Below are 19,586 nucleotides of genomic sequence, written 5' to 3' on the forward strand. Positions count from 1 at the left end.
TCCCCTAACCCCTTACTTCTTCTTGGGCTCAACTTTACATTTCTCCACCTCTTACCCGTGAGCTGTGCAGGTGGATGGGAAATGCAGGTGGATGGAAAATGGGGATTGCCATCAGTTCACCACATTGTCTCTGCTGCTCCTTCCTTCTCACACTCCTTTCCTGCCCCAGTGGGGGATCCTCCCATGGGAGACAGTATTCCATTAACTTCCCTTTTGTGGATCCTTTCTAATGACTTCAGTTCTCCACAAACTGCTCCAGCGTGGGTCCCTTCCAAGGGATGCAGTTCTTCAAGACCAGACTGCTTCAGCATGGGTCCCTCAGATTCCTCCATACTCATGGTGACTTCTAGACATTATACCTTGATGTAATTCGGGATGAAACCCTCTCACTGCAACTGTGTTAATGGGCTTATAAAAGTCAGTTCAAGTATTGGGGTGGAGCCTTCTGTGAAATACAGTGTCTAGGGCACTAAATTGTTAACGCTGATCAATCTTGCAGATTTTGATTTGATCTCATGACCCCTGAACATTGGTTTGATCTTGATAATTTTGATTTGATTTCATGACCTCTGAACAGTCAAGCAAAGCACAACAGATGACATTAAGTCAAACGTGACCACTTCATCATTTGTTTGGACAGCACACATACTGACTGGGTAGAATATTCAGAAATTGGGGGTGGCTGGGAGTAGGAACAGTACAGTGTGTCAGTTCTGCATTGTTATGTGGGACACACTAAAAGATCTAAGGAGGTCATGTTTAAAAATAGAATAATAAAATTAGTACAGTGCTGTCTACCCTGAGGGGCTGACACGACCTGACTTGATGAAGCTGCACATGCAGAATGGCTTTTATTTTTAGGGCACTCTATCTGGGATTACAATGGCTCTGCTGATAGTGAAGCAGTGGTTATAGTTTGTCCTAATGACTAACACTTATGCTTGAAAAGAAAAAAATAGGGTATTTAAACTGTCAGGCCTTAATTGTTTTATTAGATGGTGGTATTTTTTACACAAAAGGAGCAAGGTAGCTGCTGAAAGAATGATGATCAGCTGTTGTCGAAGGGCACAAAGGTGCTGCAGGAGCTACTTCTCTTTCTTTATTTCTTCCCAGTTCACCTCTGACCCAAGGAGAGTTTAATTTTTTAACATAATGACTGTTACTAAAATCAGCTTGAAGAATTTCATGGGCACTGTGGTGTATATCACCCATAATTTTAGATACAAATGAAACTAAAAAAAAAAAAGTTCATGCATCTGAATTTGGCTTTTGTGTCTCCAGCTTCCAATTTATTGATGATAATGATGACTTGCATTTCTAAATGTCTCTTTTTTCCTGTAGGATCCCAAAGTGGTTTTAGAGACATAATATATATCCATGAATCACCTCACCTACCATGTGAAGTTTAGCAACTACTGGGGTGTGAACTGTGTGACTGTGCAAAGCAACACAAGAGAAAAATTTGAGCTAGAAAATAAAGAACACTAATCATACTCAAATGAAATTATTGCAGAGCACTCACACATCTGAGAGCCCTAATAACACAGGCACTAAGTGGGTGGTGGCAGCAGGAGTGACCATCAAAGCTCTGAATTTACATACTGTCAGAAAGGATAGTTTAAGAGTATACTTTAGGCTGCAAGCGGTCTGTACATATTTCCCCCTCCATTGCTGGAAGGTGTTCTGAGACAGAGAGATTTGAATCTTCCCCTCTGTAAAATAAACACAGCTAACTTTCCACTTACACACACACGGGGATTCAGAACCTCCCCAACAAAGAGGTAGTTATATTTCATAATGAAATCTGATCCCAAAGGTAGGTGTTTTTTTCTCAGTCATGTTATTCCCCCCACAGAGGGCTTTTTCCCTCAGATACAAAGGGTGAAATGTGATTAATGCCTTCTCAACTCCCACTCTTGCTACCCTGGAAAAACTGAAGGGAGGACTTTTCACAGATGTCCTTTTTTATCCCCTGGAAGGAGGATGGCAGTACTTTGGCTGCTTCTCCTGTGTGGGCTGGGCTTCTCTGCCTTTTAAGATGAGTTAGCTGATTTATTTTGCATTCCATTTTTTAATTAGCTCTCTTTAAGTAGGGAGGTATCTTCTCAGTCCAGTTTCACTCTTAGTGAAGTCAGTGCATGCAGATATATCCACAGCGGAGTTATGCAAGATTGAGAGTTCTCATCTATACTTGAAGGCTTGAATACATTGTTATGACAGTATAAACTGGTTAAAACTAACCCTAGCATTCATCCTACATATGCCAGAGCTCTGGAAAACACCTGGTTGTAGACAGAAGTTTGGTTCTTTAATTTTTGGAGGATAATTTTAAAATCGGTTGTGCTGCTTCTGGGTGGTATGGTGTGTTTCCAGCCTAGTTTCAATAGTAAGTCTCAAAAGACACACAAGCAAAGAAAATGTTCTGTTTTATAGAGTAAGTACAAGATCAGGGTGGAGGAAAGGTGGATTGATCCTGCAGCTTTCCACCAAATACCTGCTTTCCACAGAGTTAAATTCAGGGAATGTGTTTAACTCTGTTTTGTTGCTCACAATTTAAGATGAGAGAACTGAACACAGCGAGAGGGGAGGGTATCCTAGGGAAGTTTGGTCAAATGACTGAAGAATGATTTTGGAAGCCTCCTTTGACAGTGCTGGGCCTTAGAAACAGGAATTTTCAGGAAGCTGCTGCAGAAAGCAAAGCAAATAAAAGTGAAAAACTGCTGCAGAGAGAGAAACTGTTCACATACTGTAGTGGCATTAACTGTTGCATTTGCATTTACATTGAAAGAGAGCATAGGAAAAGAAGATGAGTTGCAAGAGTCTCTAGATTAGTAATACAAGATACTGGGCAGGGTAAGCTTTCTGTAATGAGCTTGCTACAATACAAAAGCTGACGTTAGTATTTTATGGCTTCCTCCACCCAGAGTTCCAAGCCACTAATTCTTGCTTTGAAGTTGAGTTGCAGTTTCTGCCAGGTGATTCATAATGATTCATTGTGTTGCCTAGACCAGTGTGATGCTCACTTACTAATTTAAAATCTTCACATCCCTTTAGATCTGCATTTTTAATGTATAAAGTATTGCACCTTATTAAGGTTTTAGGTTTCTGTCTAAATAGGTGTGAGCATTACATAGTAGTCAGGTTAATCCTAGTTAACAGAATGGTTCATGTTGTGCCATGATTAGGAAATGACATTGTTACATACCTGTATAGTTAGTGTGTGAATCAATCTATAGGCAGACCAAAAGAGCTGATAGGCTTATAGATGCAAACACATTGAAGTTCACAAACTGGAAAAGGTTGAGACATATGGTGAAAACTTGATCTTTATCAGGTTATGCTTTTTGTTGTTGTGTTCTCTCATTCTCCAGTGGCACATGGTTTGTTCTGTTTACTTCAGTAGTTTTGATTATTTATTATTTTCAGGCTGAAAAGTATTTATTTCATCTTGGACACATTCTGCGGTCTGAGTTCTCATGAGTTAGCTTCATATATTTCTGACTAAGTTCCTGTACATTAATCTCTACTGTCTTTGCACCTTTTTCTTTGCATATGTAGCTTGGGAACAATATCCATATTAAAATATCTTCATTTAGAAATCTGCGGCAGCTTTTCTACAGTAGATCTAACATAGGTGTCAACTTCAAAGTGCGTGTGTGGTTTTCTAGACTCTGCTGACTAGATCTTCATTGATTATAATGGAATTTGGGACAGTGAGGCTTCTGCATAGTTGTGACTCACATTTCGCTGTGTGTATGTACCTTCTGTCTTGGAGCCAAACTGCATTCTCAGGTGAATAAAGTTGAAAATTTGGGGGTTGATTGTGTTGTGTAATCATAGGTATTTAGACACCCTAAACATCTCCCTGCAGTGGTATATAAAACACATGATAAGGCTTGCATCCTTCTGGAAAGATAGATGGAAGCCAAATAGAATACAGCTTCACATATGAGGTGGCACCAGACATCTAAGTGATGGTAGCTGAATCAGGGACTTGGAGCCCATTGAAATAATCCCACTCAGCTGGCACTCTTTCTGGAGCTAAATGCTTTTGGTCTTCACATTTAGGTCCACCATTTACAACTCTTCCAGTGGTAGAAAAACGGACATTATTATTTTAAAAATACTTTATTCTAAGACTAAAGGCAGTCAGTGTAGCAGAGTGCTGTGTTAAAGACATTGCACAGACCATACTTCTATACAGATCATAACTCACAGCTGAATCACTCAATGGAGCCTGTCAAAATTTGAAGGCAAAAAACTGTAAACAGGTAGCTAATGAGCAATCAGCCTTGAACCTTACTTAAAGACACAAACCCTAAAAAGAATTTATTATCAGGAAAGTGGAATCACAGAAATATGTGAACTAGCTGCTTCAGGTAAGATTTTCCTTGTTGGGTGTTTTTAATAATGTATTTCTTATACATTGTATACATTTCTTATATACATTTCTTATACATACTATTTCAGTCACATATATAAAATATATGTGCATTAGAGTAAATGGGGTTTGGTTCCTCTCCAGCAAAACCACTTGTCAAGGCACATGGCACCATTTCACATGATGCAATAATTCCTTATTCCTTACATGTGAATTGCACCTGCCTTTCTGTAAACCACACCAGCTTGATCCCTGCCAATTTAAACAAAGTTTTTACCTTTAATACCAACATGAATAACCAGATACAGCCACTGTGAGACACAGAACACCCTCTGCACTGTGCGTTAAGGCTTTCAGAGTTTGGGGTTGACAACTTTCTCTGGGAAAGAGTACACCTGCTAGAGCTGCTCCATTGGGATTTCTCCCCATGTGAAATTATTTTGCAATCAGCTTCAGTTTTCTCTTTTCCTTCTTTAAATAGTCCTGAACTCCTAATTTATGGCTCCTTATATGCTGCTCTTAACCTGTTGTTCTCATCTTAATTTCACTGCCTCACTTTCAGTTTAAAAAATCTTTTCTTTCCTATATAGTCAATTAACCTTTTTCTCACTTTAAGTACTTCAACATGACATGCTGAAGTAGAAACCATCCTACAGCAATTCTGCATCTTTCAAAGCATCAGCCTTATTTTTTCTGTTTTCTCTAAGTTCTTACATCTGATCTCTACTTATCTATTTGTAAAGCACCATCTCTAGGGCTTGATAGAAATTGAATTTGACTCAGAATTTTGTAGCCTTGACAGATATTCATTGTTTAATGTGTACTTAGTGTTTTCTTTGACAGCTTAATTCTAGTTTGAAAGCAAAATTAAAAAAAAACCGAGAACATAAAAATTCAAAGTTAACCACAAGGACTGGTAAGAACTCAGGATTTTAAATAGATGAAGACATAGACATTAAGTTGAAAAGTTAAAACTGGCAAATGTGCAAAAAAGCATTTTGAGTGACGTTACAGGAGTACAATATTTTTAAAACACAACACATGGTGTTGAACTTAAACCTGATAGTTAATTACATTGTGGAGATGACCTGATACCTAAACAACTGGTTATATATGCAGAAGAGAATTGCTCTTCATTATTCTTTTGCTTTTTTAAAGTCAGAAGAAGATAGCAGTTCAAAAGAGAGCAAAAACAGAAAAAAAATATTAGAAGTTCTTTGAGTTTTTTAAAAATTTGGATGAGATGGCATGTTGCAATACATTTTTTTTCTTGTGGTTGTTTGTGATGTGTCTGTGTGTATGCATTATATATATACACTTTTCTACACAGTGCTCTGTGGTCATAGAATATTAAATCCAAGATGGTTAAAGGTCAATGAAACAAGGCCTGTTGCTTAACTGTACATGTAAATTACTGTGTTCAATGTACTTTTAAAAGTCCTCTCATACAATTGCTGATCTGATAAATTTTATAAATGTTGAGTTGAACTAGAACTCTCATGGGAATTCAGAAGCAGACAATGGGACAGCTTATTTTAGGATGGTAGAAGTGTTAGAAAACGATATGATTTTTTTGACAATGCATTTATTTCATTCTCTAAATTGTCTTCTTCCTTCTAAGAGGTAACTAAGGAGTAGCAGAGGTAGACTTCCTCTTTCTGTAATACAAAATGAAAGAAAATGTCATGCTTCCTCTAGGGTTAGGCCACCTGGAAGAGACAAGCAAGGGACACCAGTTTATGGCAGAGAAACCCAAGACTGGATTCTTGGATCACGTAAGTGCCCCATCTCTGCCTTACCTGGCAGTGAATGCTTAGCTTTTTTCAGCCATTGAAGCATTGCTGACTCCTTTGAGGCATCTAACAAGACTCCAAGATTGTATAGCTGAAATTAATGTCTGTGTTTTTCATAGTAGCTTAAGATGGACTTGCCAGATTTAATATCCAGCATTCATATTTTTCTCATGTTTGGTCAAAGTTTTCTCTTGTTTTTCATTTATTATTTTCTGCACTGAACTACTCATAGATTACTGAACACTTTGACTCCAGAAGAATAAAAAATTTAAAACACCTTTGTGGTGGAATATTTATGAAAAAAAGAGACCTCTCAGCCACAGTATACTATGCATTGCTCTTTATGTTTTAGTCCAGATTTCATACCACCCTTTTTGTCAAATCAAACTGGTCTGAAAACTGGATGGTATCAAGATTCTTTGCCTTTTCGGACTGTATGAGCTTGGCTGAAGCACTAAAATAGCACCATGCCAAATTGAAACCTTTCCCTAGGTCTTCAGCAAATAAAATTCATAGTTACCTGGAAGGATTTTTGTCTTAATGAGAGCTACATGAAGATCTTGAGTTTTGGCTCTTAATCAACACAGAGAATTACAGGTAACAGTAATTAAGTTCCTGGCTGTCTGAGTTTAATTTGTGACATTCAGTTGCTTTGGCCTCCCAGTGATTCAAACTGGAAGAGAAAAACCAGCTCTTCCAATACTAAAATGCTGCAAGCATAAGTTCATTTCCCATAAGATCTATCTGCAGTTATGAAGAGGAATACTAACTGAAGAATTTTAATGCAGCCAGCAGCAGAACTGTTGAAACACACCTACAAAATAAAGGCTGAGGCAGTAAAGCCCTGTAATAACAAAAATAATGTTACTGTGAAGAAACATTTATATTAATGCAAATAGTAGTGCTTTCTCAAGTAGCAAAATCAGTAGAAAAAAGATCTTTCTTCTCTATTATTATTTGTTTTTTTCCTAGCAGTATCTTCTTAGCAGTAGTAAATGAAAATTCAAAAATGTGCTTTAAAGACTTTTCTGTCTATACTGTCATCTGCAGGAAGCTATTAACCAGCCTATACAGGCAGCTAAGCAATGATAATGATCAGATAAGGTAAACTTATCACCCAATTGTGAAAATTCATCATATGGATGTGATATGAATCTCCACAACAGATTAGATAAGCTTATTTTTTTTCCTCCCTTGCTTCTTAAAAATTAAAGAAATCAGGCTGAAATTAAAACCAAACCAGCAAAGAGTTCAGACTAAAACATCTAACTGCCCCATGATAAAACTTCCCTTCATGAACTTTTATTTTTTTTTGTTTCTTCAAATACTTCTTGATTGTATTGGGCAAGAAAAAAACTCAATATCATCTCTTTGTAAGGAAAGATAAGCACATAGCTCCAAAAGATGCCATTTTATTGGATTATTGCATACTGTGTTGCTGAGGTGTACTTCTAGCGTGTTATTGCTAAACATGAAACTGTCTTAAAACACAAATAAGAAAAAAACAGATGTGTGTAGACCACAAAGAGAATTCTACACAGAAGAAGCTTCTAAAATGTGATCTGTTCCAGGTCTGACAGTATGGTTCTAATTTTCAGAATTTTCTCATGTTAAGCCTCAGGTAAACAATAATTTTCTTCCCTGCCTATTCATTCATGCACCCTGAAATTCTCTGGTATTTAGGTATCATAACTTCATTTGAAAGCTTCTTGTGATTGAACATTTAAGTGCTCAGAGACCTGAAAAGCATTTAAATGTTGTAATGATTCCTTATAATTAGATTTATTATTTTTAATCAAAGATGTAAAAGAGTATGCCTTGCTCTCAATGAGGCTTCTGTTGAGACAGCAAATGTGTAAACACAACTGAATTTGATTTTACTCATTAGAAGCTCTGCATCTCACTTGAGTAGTTCTTATTATTCCCTAACATTCTTCTTGGTGAATTACTATTTTTAGGGATTATTAAACACCTACCTACATACACACACAAACACACACGCACACATGCACACACACATATTTTTGTGTATGAAAATCTCCTAACTAAAATTTCAGCTAAGAAGAATGTCAGCAGAGCAACAATGTGACTGTGTAACATGAAGAAAATTATGTTTAAGCAAGCAAAAACTGTGCGGAAAATGTTGGCAAGAAGAGCAACATGATTCTTTTCAGAAATTTGGAGCAGCTTCTAGCCATTGAATTTGCAAGATTCAACACCAGTAACAAGGAATGCAGCAAAAGCAGGATATTAGAATGCAAAATTTTTGTTTCTTTTAGAGCTGTTATAGACTCAGTGTCTTTCCTAAAAATATTTATTTTAGCTAAAATGAATTTGTCAGTTTCAGAAACCAGTTTCCAGCTCCAGAAGAAAAATAATCTTGTTTTGATTTATGTATTTAATATTTCACACTGAAAATGTAAAACTGCAGCAGTTGTTTTGTAATGACTGGAATCAGGAAATATTTGGGTACTTTATTATATTTATTATTTTGCTTTATAAAACTATAAATCAACATTATTGAAAATTAAATGTACGTGTAGGTATAATGATGTTTTACATATGACTTTTGAAGTTATGATGTTTATCTGAATTATTCATGGAAATCTTAGATTTTCCTTTGACTTAATCAAATTAATAAAATAATTCCACTTCTGCACCATATTAATGTGCTGCAGGAGGAAAGCAACAGTAATAAATTTCTCTTTACTATGTTTGCTGTATTTTGTTTTGTGTAGGATTGTACACAAACAAAGGAAAATGCAGTAATCATAAGGACTTTATACTTTCCTTTGTAGTAGAACCCAATCATAGGGCTATTGTTCAAGATCTGTCACTGGTCATGTTATAAGCTCTAGAGTTTAGGAATTATTTCAGCTGTCAAAATTCATCTGGACAGAAAGTGCAATGGAAGTCTCAGATCAAGAGAAATTTTAAAATTTTTAAAATCAACTGATAAAATCCACATTCATTTACAAATGTCACTATCAAACTACAAGAGTTGCTTGGTTGGTTCAAGTGTTCCACTGCTCTTTTTTTTTTGTTTGTTTTGTGTTAAACTGTGAGAGTGTTTTACTATCTTAGTAAAGAAGCAATATAAGTTACCAAACCAGCTCATCCTGTGCTGTCCCAGACTTAAATGAAATATTGCCAATATGTTTTCAAATCTGGCCTGCAACACTCAGGCCATTCCAGTAGTAAGTTTCTTATTCTTATGTACTCAGACACGCTATTTTTCTTCCCTGTACATTCTATACTGAAGTTAGGTCGAATTTGAAACTCTTTAAAATGGACCTCTAAAAATCTCTGCAGATGGAACTTTGCTGCATTGCCTCTTTCATATGTTATCCTGCAAAAGAAAGGCATATCCAGGAGTATAGCACATGATATTTTTAGCCCATTTTAATTTAGTAGTCTACGTTTGGGTATTCTATATTTTAAAAAATACTAATACAATGAAAAGGATCACAAGTATGATTAGAAGAAAGATGTCCAAAAAAAAAAAAAGTGTCCCACATTAAACTTCAAAGTTTACACTTTGACTTCAGGACGTATATTTACCTAAATAAGAGAGCTGCTGGGGATTTAAATACTGGGAAAAAAAAAAAAAAAAAAACCAGACTGCTCATTTAGATGCTTTAGATTCAGTTTTGCAACCTCACTGAGAAAACCAGGCTGAGCAAGAAATGGATTCTTCAAATACCTTCCTGTGCTCTAATTGACTTCAGTAGAAGAGAAATTATTCCTCAGTCATTTTGTCAGCTCTCCTTCATCACATCATCGGTTGTACTCAAATGTAAGGTTCCTTTTGGCACAAGATCTGTACTGCAATCTCTGAACCAATAATTAAACTTGCATTACCAAAAAAAATCCACTAGTTGCAGCATGTTTTGTAGTTTTAAGGGACTTATTTCAACTTCTGATCTTGTCGTGGCTGCTGGAAAACATAAGGAAATGGATGATTAGCTACAGTCTTCCCAGTAATTTAAAAGCATTGATGAACACTAGCTTAAATTTAGTGAGTACTAGAGGAAGTGTAATATATTGAAAACTTGACTGTTACTTTCAGTGCATGTTAGAAAAACCGTAAGTCTTCTAGGCTAGCTTCTAGAAGTTGTTTAGATTAATCATCTAGAATGAATGATTAATGAATGAATGAATGAATGTTAATCATCTAGAATGATGCTGGAGGGGAACTCCTCATCATAGACAGTAATGATAGGACAAGTAATGGGTTCTATCTAACAAGTTATGGGTAATGTGTTTGAACTTACACAGGGAAAGTTCAAATGGTCTGTCTTTTTATATAAATCAAGTTTCTAATACTTAAAAAGTTTTTGTATTTCTGTGCAAAAAAAAAGAAATCATAACATTATATTTAGAGCAGCCTATGTAATCCACCTCTACAACCCTCCTGTGGAATCTTGAAGGGGAATGGTGACAAGCAGAAGTTAGTCTAGGTTTGCTGGGTTATGGGCAAACCTGAGTTCTGGAGAGGTACAATGTGTAAGGGACAGTCTTTGGAAGCGCACTTGGTTCTGGAGTAAAGTGGTGGAGAAACAGCTGGCTTTGACTCTTCTGATCTTTTCCTTTCACATACAGTTGGTGGCTTGTGTGCTGCCCCAAGTAGAGTTGTAGGAGTTCAGGCTGAGACACAACTCTTGGTTTTCTCTCACATCTATCTCCTGTTTCAGCACTAGTGAAGAAGGCAAGAGCTTGTGCCTTTACTGGGGTTATCTTGCCTCTGCTGGCAATATGCTGCCTAAACAACTTAATTTGCCTGCAATTTTACCTTTTTTCATTCTTCACTGAAAACAAAACTCTTTCCTCTGTCTTGTGGAATCAGCTCTCATTACCACAGGATACTGTTGAGACCCAGAATTCAGAGACAATTTGGGATTAAACACCTAATCTGATACAAATACTAAATACAAATCAAAAGGCAGGGACTTAATGGTAATAGAAAATTTTATGTATCAGATTTTATTTCTGGGTATCAAGGTTAGAATATAATCTTGATTGCCAGGAGGAGGTGAAGAAGATACTCTGTTATGGGGGAGATACTCTGACAGCTGCCTGCCTCTGAAGTTTCTGATATTGACCACTGCTGGAGACAGAATACAGGGGTAGATGGACCACATTTCGATTTTTTTTTTATGTGAAAGTTCCTAAATTCTTCTGATATGACAGAGGAAAATTTAATTATCTAAATACAGCTGTATCTGAATAAATATTCAGCATAAAACCAAAATGTACTTTCATACAGTTCTTTGAATAACACTTTTTGTCCTTTTTCTTCTCCTAAATACGATGAGATAAATAAACCCATTTGGTTAACTATTACCACTAGTCACTGTTACAATGGAAGAACTATTTTGTCAGTGACATGCCCTGAAGTAAGATCACGGGTGGAGTCCTTCTGTATACTGTAATGCTACTATTATCATAATAGTAATGTCACAGAATATTTTCCTATTGATGAGTTGCAGACATATTTCTATGCATTCTAGTACTAAGTCTTTGCTTTTTTCTCAAAACCAGGGAATTGATGACTCTTGCAAATGGCTTCTGGAATTAGTCAGCATTTTCGAAGTAAGGGTATTTCATACTTTCATTCTGTAGGAAAAAAAAACAACCCAACTAGCCAAAGAACAAAGCAAATGAATGGCAAATTCCTTCAAAGTGCTTGATGAAGAAACAAAGTGAGGAAACTCCTAATTGCCTCTCTCAGCTAGTCCAAGCATGCTTTGAAATTATAGCATGCAGATTGTATTAAGCATGGTTCCAAGATTTCAGACTACATGGAGGGAGTCTCAAGATCTTTGTGTGTACATATGCTTTACAAGCAAATGTTGAGCAGCTTTGTTGTGGTTTCAGGCCCCTGTTATAGCAAAGAAAATATTTTCAAGTACACGCTGAAATAGAGTGACTAGCTGTAAAAGCTACAAGTGGATTTTTTTTTAATCATTTTGCTCACAGAGTAGTTTTCTAGTTTGATTTTAATGAAGGTGACAGCACAACAGGATTTGCATGGCTGTGCTGCCTTAAGGCTTGTGGAAAAAGAAATTCAGAACAAGGTTTGGAGGCTGAGGTTCTGCTATGCACCTCGTTCATTCAGGCTCCTGAAAGATTGCTTGTGGGGAGATTCCTAGTGACTGCATTCTGCATCTATATGGCTGTTTTTCTCCCTAGAATTTCCCTGCTGAATACTGACCTGAGACAGCTACTCGGATTTGCAGTGCAAATGAATGGAGAATGTTATTCCTGCTACTATCCTTTACCCTACATTATGTAGTTCAAATGAAAAGGAGAACTTGCTACTGACTTTCTGAACTAGATAATTTTGACTCTTTAAATATCCAAAGAAGAAAAAGCATGTGAATTTCCCCAAAAAACAGGCCATTCTTTTTGACTGAAACTCTGGATAAACTGCCAGCCATGGAAATAACACTAAGGGAGGCAAATTTAACTGCAGCCTAGGTGAGAGGTGAGCTATGTAGGGTCTGAACAAATCCCCTAGCCAATAACCCTAATCATGGTTTATCCATGCCTCCGTTTGCTTGTTCTTCATTATTTATATTACATGCCCTAGTCCCATGGCAGTGGGATAATGAAATCCTTGTATTGGATTGACTGGTGCAAGGGAAGCATGAGAGAGCATCTAAAAATGCTCTTAATCAGAGATTTAAGACAGATAACCTCCGAACTTCTATTGCTTCTCACAGGCTTCCTGTGATCTCTTCACCAGGATACTCTGGTACATACCAGTGCCTCTTCTCGCACATTAGATACATTTGAATGAAGTTGACCTGCTGCAACAATGTAACCACCTACCTGGTATAGTACTAACCAGATAAATACAATTATAGCAGATTTAGAACACTTATTTTCCCCTCAGAGATACATATTTTTTTAAGCAAAATGCTAGAGTATGGAGAAATCTATCTTAAGCCATGCCAAACAATACCAAGAAGAAAAATGTGATAGATCAGCTATCAAGCAAAATGTTGCACAATGAATTATTCTTTTCTTTCAGGCCAATCTGACTCCCTCTAATTCATCTCATGTTCATGCGGTGCTGAACTTTTAGGCCTGATTTTCAGTTTCCTCTAATCACAGTAAGCACATGGTGATTTAAGCCAAAACATCTGGTCTTCTTGGTCTATATAATTTAGTCATCAAACAACTGATACTGAATCATCTTCTTTAAGAAATCAATGGATTTGGGAAAAGCCAGGGCAGAGCACTGGCAGTTCTTGGAAAAGTATTTCTTAAACAGACAGAGACAATTTGCTAGCTGATACACCTCCACTGAAGAAAGATGCAGTGTTATTGACTAAACCCCAAGAATATTAAAAAGTCCAAGTATATTAAAGTCCCCAACATAAAATGTCAGGGAGCTGTTGGAGCAAGTCCAGAGGAGAGCCATAAGGATGACTGTGGGGCTGGAGCACCTGCCATACGAAGGCAAACTAAGAAAATTAGGTCTGTTCATCCTGGAAGAGAGAAGGTTGTGTGGAGACCTCATAGCAGCCTTCTGGTATCTGAAGAGTGCCTACAAGGATGCTGGAGGGGAACTCCTCATCAGGGACAGTAATGATAGGACAAGTAATGGGTTCTATCTAACAAGTTATGGGTAATGGGTTTGAACTTACACAGGGAAAGTTCAAGTTAGATATAAGAAATAAGCTCTTTACTGTGAGGGTGGTGAGGTACTGGAAGAGGAAGTTCAAAGCTATTCAAAGAACTGCATGAAAGTGCATCTTTGTTTTATGCCTGAGAAAGTTGTGAATATCCCATACCTGGCAGTGCTCAAGGCCAGGTTGGAGAGAGCCTTGAGCAGTCTTGTCTAGTGATAAGTGTCCCTTGCCTGTGGGACTAGATGATCTTAAGGTCTTTTCCAATCCAGACCATTCTATGATTCTATAATATACTTGACTGTATCTTTTGTAAGTTTCACTGCTCTTTTGTTTCACTTTAGCCTTAGGAGGATATACAAAAAAATACTCTTTTTAGGGACATTGTTTGTTCCCTAAGGGTACAAAAAGAAAGCCCTCTTCTTTAACCTGATCATGTATTTCCAGAGGGGTATATTTTCATCTGCTCTGCCAGATTAAATTATTGATAATCCATTATATTATTAAGCAAATAATCAAATGCCTCAAGTAAAAGCTTGACTGTGTTTATTGCCTTCTGAGTTCAGTAAGCCTGTTTTATTTGTGTCATGTACAAAAATATTTGGTCAATAAGTAACTGCTAAATAATATTTTAGGAACAAGTAACATCTCTAACTATTTTCCAAAGCCAGGCTCCTTTACTTACTTCCGGAGTTGGTGCCAGGAAAGGCAGGCTGATCAGGGGAATGGGTGGGTGTATGTCATTAGTAGTAACAAATAGGCTGCCAGAGCTGATCCACCTTTGTCAAATCTGTACTTGTTCATGATGGGCAAGGTACTGGCTCTTTGAGAATATATGGTGAAAAATGGCAGAGAATATAATCTTCCCTTCTCTATGGTCTCTTTTTTTTTATTTTACAGATTTGAGCTGCAGTGGACTGGCAAGGCAGATACAACTATGCAGCCTGTAAGACTCAGGACTGCTGCAGAAGGAGGAGGAGAGAGGAGTCCTGTTTTTCTTTCATTTAGATTCACTGCATGTTTACCAAGGTGAAAGGATTAGTGTCTTGGAGATCATTTGCTTTCATAAGCTTTAAACTAGAGTAGAAAAAGTTTCATGTCTTGATTCTCTTCCAACAGCTCTCTCTCAGCAAGGCATATAAGAGCAAGCTGAGACATATTGATTGCCAGCAGGCTCTTCCAACAAAATTGCCCTGTTTGAATCAGTTAAACTGGGTGGGAAGAGATAACTTCTGCCAGTTTTCTCCCATCATCACTCCTAGTATGTGGTGAAGCACCCAGGGCATTATTTAGTGCTTTATAATCAAGACAAAATGCCCAAAATTTCTCTATCCAAACAATGTCAAAACTTCAACCTAACTGTAGCCCTACTTACATAGCTTGTAGCCTGTTTGTGTTTTATACAGACTTGCTGTGAAATATTGATTATTTTCGTGTTTCATGGATGAAAAAAGGTTTAAAACCAGACAGGAAATAGGAACTTTTATTTTCATATTGTTCTTTTTTAAAACAAATTTTAAGGTTAAGTAATGATATATAAAACTTTGTTCTCCTGAAATATATTTCTGGTGGGATGTCCTTGTGTTCTGTGTGATCAAGATCGATGCAAAAAACACAAAACAACAAACCCAATTCACAAAATCTATCTGACTCATGAAACTAACTCCATCCAGACCACACTGACCCCCAGAGCAGAAAACTTTAAACTAGCTAAACTTAACCAGAATGCTTTCTCAAACGTTTTCAGAAAATTAACAGAATGTATTTTCCGTTATGATAATTTTAAAGCAACAGTCAGTAATGAAGATTTATTTACTGATTTGGAACAAAATACCATGGAGGCATTTAAGAGACAATGAGAGGAATCTCCTGCTTTACTAGAGAATAATCCAATTTCCAGTTCCAAAGTGGATTAACTACCAGCATGAAGGTCAGATATTTCACCTAAGCAAGGTTAATTGATCACTGCTGAGGAAATCAAAGCCATCTTTCTGCTTTTGATCCTGAGGATATCTGAGCTGCCTTTCTGATCTCGGCACAGTATAGTGGCTCAAATTCTTCTTATTAAAAACAAAATTAAGATTCCTTGCAATCAGTTTGCCTATTGCACTTAAAATACTCAATGATAAAACTAATTTGGTTTTTCATCCACTGTGGCAGAGGGAAAACCCCAAGACAAGGGATCTGGAGCAAGAAACAACTTTTTTAAAACAAGCCATCACAGAGTGCTGTTCATTAGGCAGTTTGGTCCTGGCAGCAGGGAGATAGGAGTTTCCAAGTCCTGATTATAATTTTGCTACTAACTTGCTGGGTGCCCTGAGCAAGTCATTGCCTCTCTGCTGCTCTCTGTGCCTCTCTAGAATAACAATGACAATGCTTAATTGTCCCTCTATAATGTTAAGTAGATTAATTAAATGCTGTATTAATCTGTTGCAATGACTCAGTCTGACCAGCTCTTTCTTGTACCAACAGTTCCAAATCACTACCTGATTCAAACCTGGAGAAGTATACTGAAAAATCTTGATCTCTGTAAGAGACCTGTGCTACCATCTGGTAGATTCTCACAGGGATGAAGGATACCTGCCTCCTACTTTCTTGAGTAAAGGAAAGAGAGTATTGTAGAAATTAATGAAAATTATTTTTCTAATTAACTCTATAATAATGATGGAGCACCTTTTCCTATGAGTGCATTCATGAGCTGGAGATTGCCCAAAGACAGAATTTGAGTGGTGTCTTTTTTCCTGTTTTGTTCCTTATTTGTAATTTTTTAGAGAATTCTGCTTTAAATGTGATCATGGGAGAGTTTCCACAGCTTGCCAGGTCAAAGAGTATTGACTTTTTATCTAGTATGTAGTTTAGCTTCTTCATTACTGTAGAAACCCCAGAATTAGACTTGTGTAGAAAGATTCTTTCAAAAGCCCATGTAAATTACATTAATGCTGAGCAAGACTAATGTAGCCAGGACAAAGCACATTACTGTAGACAAAATATGGTTTTATTTAAAATTACTCATTGCAAAGACCTCCCCTGCCACTTAATTCTAACTAGTTTGTTGTGTATCAGTTCTGCATTCTGAATAGAGAAATACAATAGGGATTACATTATTGTTTTATGTATAAGAATAGGTACTAGAGTCAGCAGATATTTAAACCCAGGGAGATGTTTTCTCTACAGAGAAGTTAGATGCTGCAAATACTTCTTTAATTTCTCTTAAGAAGATGTTAATGGAAACTTCATGCTGACAATTATTTGCATCACGGTTTAAACTCTGCTAGACACATTAGTGGTTTAAATGTCATTGACTTATTACTAAAGTGGCAATGGTGTTGAAATTTCAGGATGCTGGATTACCCAGAGTTATTCAGCCAATATTGAAGCATAGCTCTGTATTTAAACCTTTATATATTTTTCTTAAATGATTATGAAGGTAGTATTACTGTGTAAATCAATATGCTCTGGTTTTGTTGATTCCACAGTCAGAAGAATGAAACAAAAGGTGTGAATTTACCCTATTCATCTTAACAGGTTGTTAATGACTTCAAAGGCTGGTTGTGACCATTTAAATGTGAATGCTATTAATCAACAGGATAAAACACAAACACCCAGTTTAAGTCTTGGAAATGTAATTGCATAGGGCAGAGGGGTCCAATTTTGGTTACTAAATGAAGATGCATGTTTAGAAATAGAAAAAGGAGAGAGCTGGCAACCCCTGCTTCTCTGCTTTGACAAAATTAAAGGGAAAGCTAATGCTTCACTGAGGTCCTAGAAATCTATTTCTACCACAATCACAAACTAGGTAGTCTGCAGGAAATTATTAACTCTCAGCAGTGCTGTCATTTTGATTATTGCTACAAGACAGCAACTTACAAAATTAAATTTCTTTCCAAACAGTTCTCCTGTGTACTTTGACTGTAAAGTTCATTGTAATACCTGCCTTCCCCAGAGCCCTCCTTTTGGGATTGGTAACGAAGGCTTTACAACCCATTATTTGTGTGGTAAATTTTTATGCCATACAGTCCCAGCCGCTCCAACCTGTACTACGCTTGTGACACCATATGATTTGGGAGAAGGGGCTGGTTCTGATATTTTCTCTTTGTGAATTTGGATATGCAGGGTGTACCACTTTTCAAAGGCAGCAGTATTTGGAAAGTTTTGAGGAGGGCAGCCGAAGTCAGCAACTATGCTGACACAGTTGCTTAATGCATTTACTGGGGCTATTCCATTCTCTTCTGTGGTCCCTGCTTCTGATTCTACTTCTTGGCCTGTCCCTGCTTTGTCCCTGTGACACTGTTCACTGGCACAGAGGGGAGAGAGCTAACTGGTCATTGTGAGCTCCACAACAGTGTGATTAATAAAAACAACTATACGTTTCATCCTTCTTTTTCTTGCCTATATTCCTTTGTTGTGTAAGCTTGGTTAAATCATGCAACTATTTCAACTTTGTTTTTCTTTAAGCATAACACATCTGTCACAGTTTCAGTATTCTGCAGAAGCACAGCCTTTTTAAAGGAACAGAATTGCAATTTTTAAGTGGTAAGGTGTGTATTCTGCTTGCAATTTAGGAAAAAGACTAAGAAAAGGCAGAGTCACGTACTCTGCACAGATTCTAAGGCAGGGTTGCTACATGAAGAGTAGGGTAGACCAAGGTCCTGCTTTATCTTCCTCACAGGCTTGTTTGAAAGTGAGATAATCTGTTGCAATGCAGAGCCATGAGTCTTCTGCACGAACAGTTCCTACCTTTTCCTTTTATTTTTCTCATGGACAGGATTTACTTTGCGAACACTCTGCCTGAGCTCCTCAGTTCACAATGTAGCTGACCTATGCACAACTGTCCTCAACATGGGCACTCAGAGCCTCTGCTCCTCTCTATGATTACTTATGCACCCTGTTTAGTGGGTGCCCTCTCAGTCCCCCTCTGTTCCCTTTACCTGGGATTTTGCTCAGCCTCTATATGAGGTTTCTAGCACCAGTTTTACCAAGACACTTCCATTCTGACATGCTTCTTGTTTCTCTCACTAATGTACCACTCCTGAACAAACATTTAGTATTATTTTTGGTCTGGAGCCAGGGGTATTGCAAGAGAGATTTGCCTGAGAACTCTGGCATCATCTTCCTCTTGTCAGGTTTACACCACTGTCAATATTTATCTCCATTAATGTAGAAGTCCAAAATCTATTGACATGCTTTTTTTTTTTTGTTTCTGTTAACTGAATCTCAGTTTCAATCTTATCAAATATTATACTGATCTGTCTGTAGTACTAAATGAATTTTCCATTAATGCTTCCTACATTGTTATATTGAACTACATAAAACTGGGAGGCAGTTCTCCCTATTCCTTTCATTAAATAGTTTGCCAAATCCATTAGGTGCTACTGTGGGGTATATTGGACATAAGCAGCATGACTGTCAATCCACACCAAGGTAGCTGCAGGATGGACACTGTAAGTTCCAGTTCAGGGGTTATCTGTAAGTAATTTTTTATGACTGCCTTTAGGAAATAGGAGAAGTTATGAGGAAGTTATCTGTTTTGTAAAACAACAGCAACAACAACCAAACAAAACCAGGGGACTGAGGGAACTCAGAAAAAATCCATATAGATACACACCTGCAGAGCTTTAGTTGGAAGGGAAAATAATCCACAGTTTAGTTCCAGAATACATCTAGATTATGGATTCCTGCTTTTTGGGTCTTCAGCAGAGCAGGGATTTCTTGTAATTTTCTTTGGCTTTAACTTTCATTAAGGTGTGCTAAACTTAAATGGAGGTCTTCCATTGC

At 37.2% G+C, this 19,586-nt stretch overlaps 1 long non-coding RNA gene across 1 annotated transcript; it reads left to right on the top strand.

Annotated features, from left to right (window-relative positions):
• Window positions 1-3,937: 3,937 nt before the first annotated feature.
• Window positions 3,938-18,187, top strand: LOC115945392 (uncharacterized). Its single transcript, XR_004079746.1, has 4 exons — window positions 3,938-4,379; window positions 6,080-6,156; window positions 14,712-14,840; window positions 16,284-18,187. It is a non-coding gene; the product is annotated as an uncharacterized lncRNA (long non-coding RNA).
• The last annotated feature ends 1,399 nt before the right edge of the window (window positions 18,188-19,586 follow it).

Source organism: Melopsittacus undulatus, chromosome Z (genome assembly GCF_012275295.1).
Source record: "Melopsittacus undulatus isolate bMelUnd1 chromosome Z, bMelUnd1.mat.Z, whole genome shotgun sequence".
NCBI lineage: Eukaryota > Metazoa > Chordata > Aves > Psittaciformes > Psittaculidae > Melopsittacus > Melopsittacus undulatus.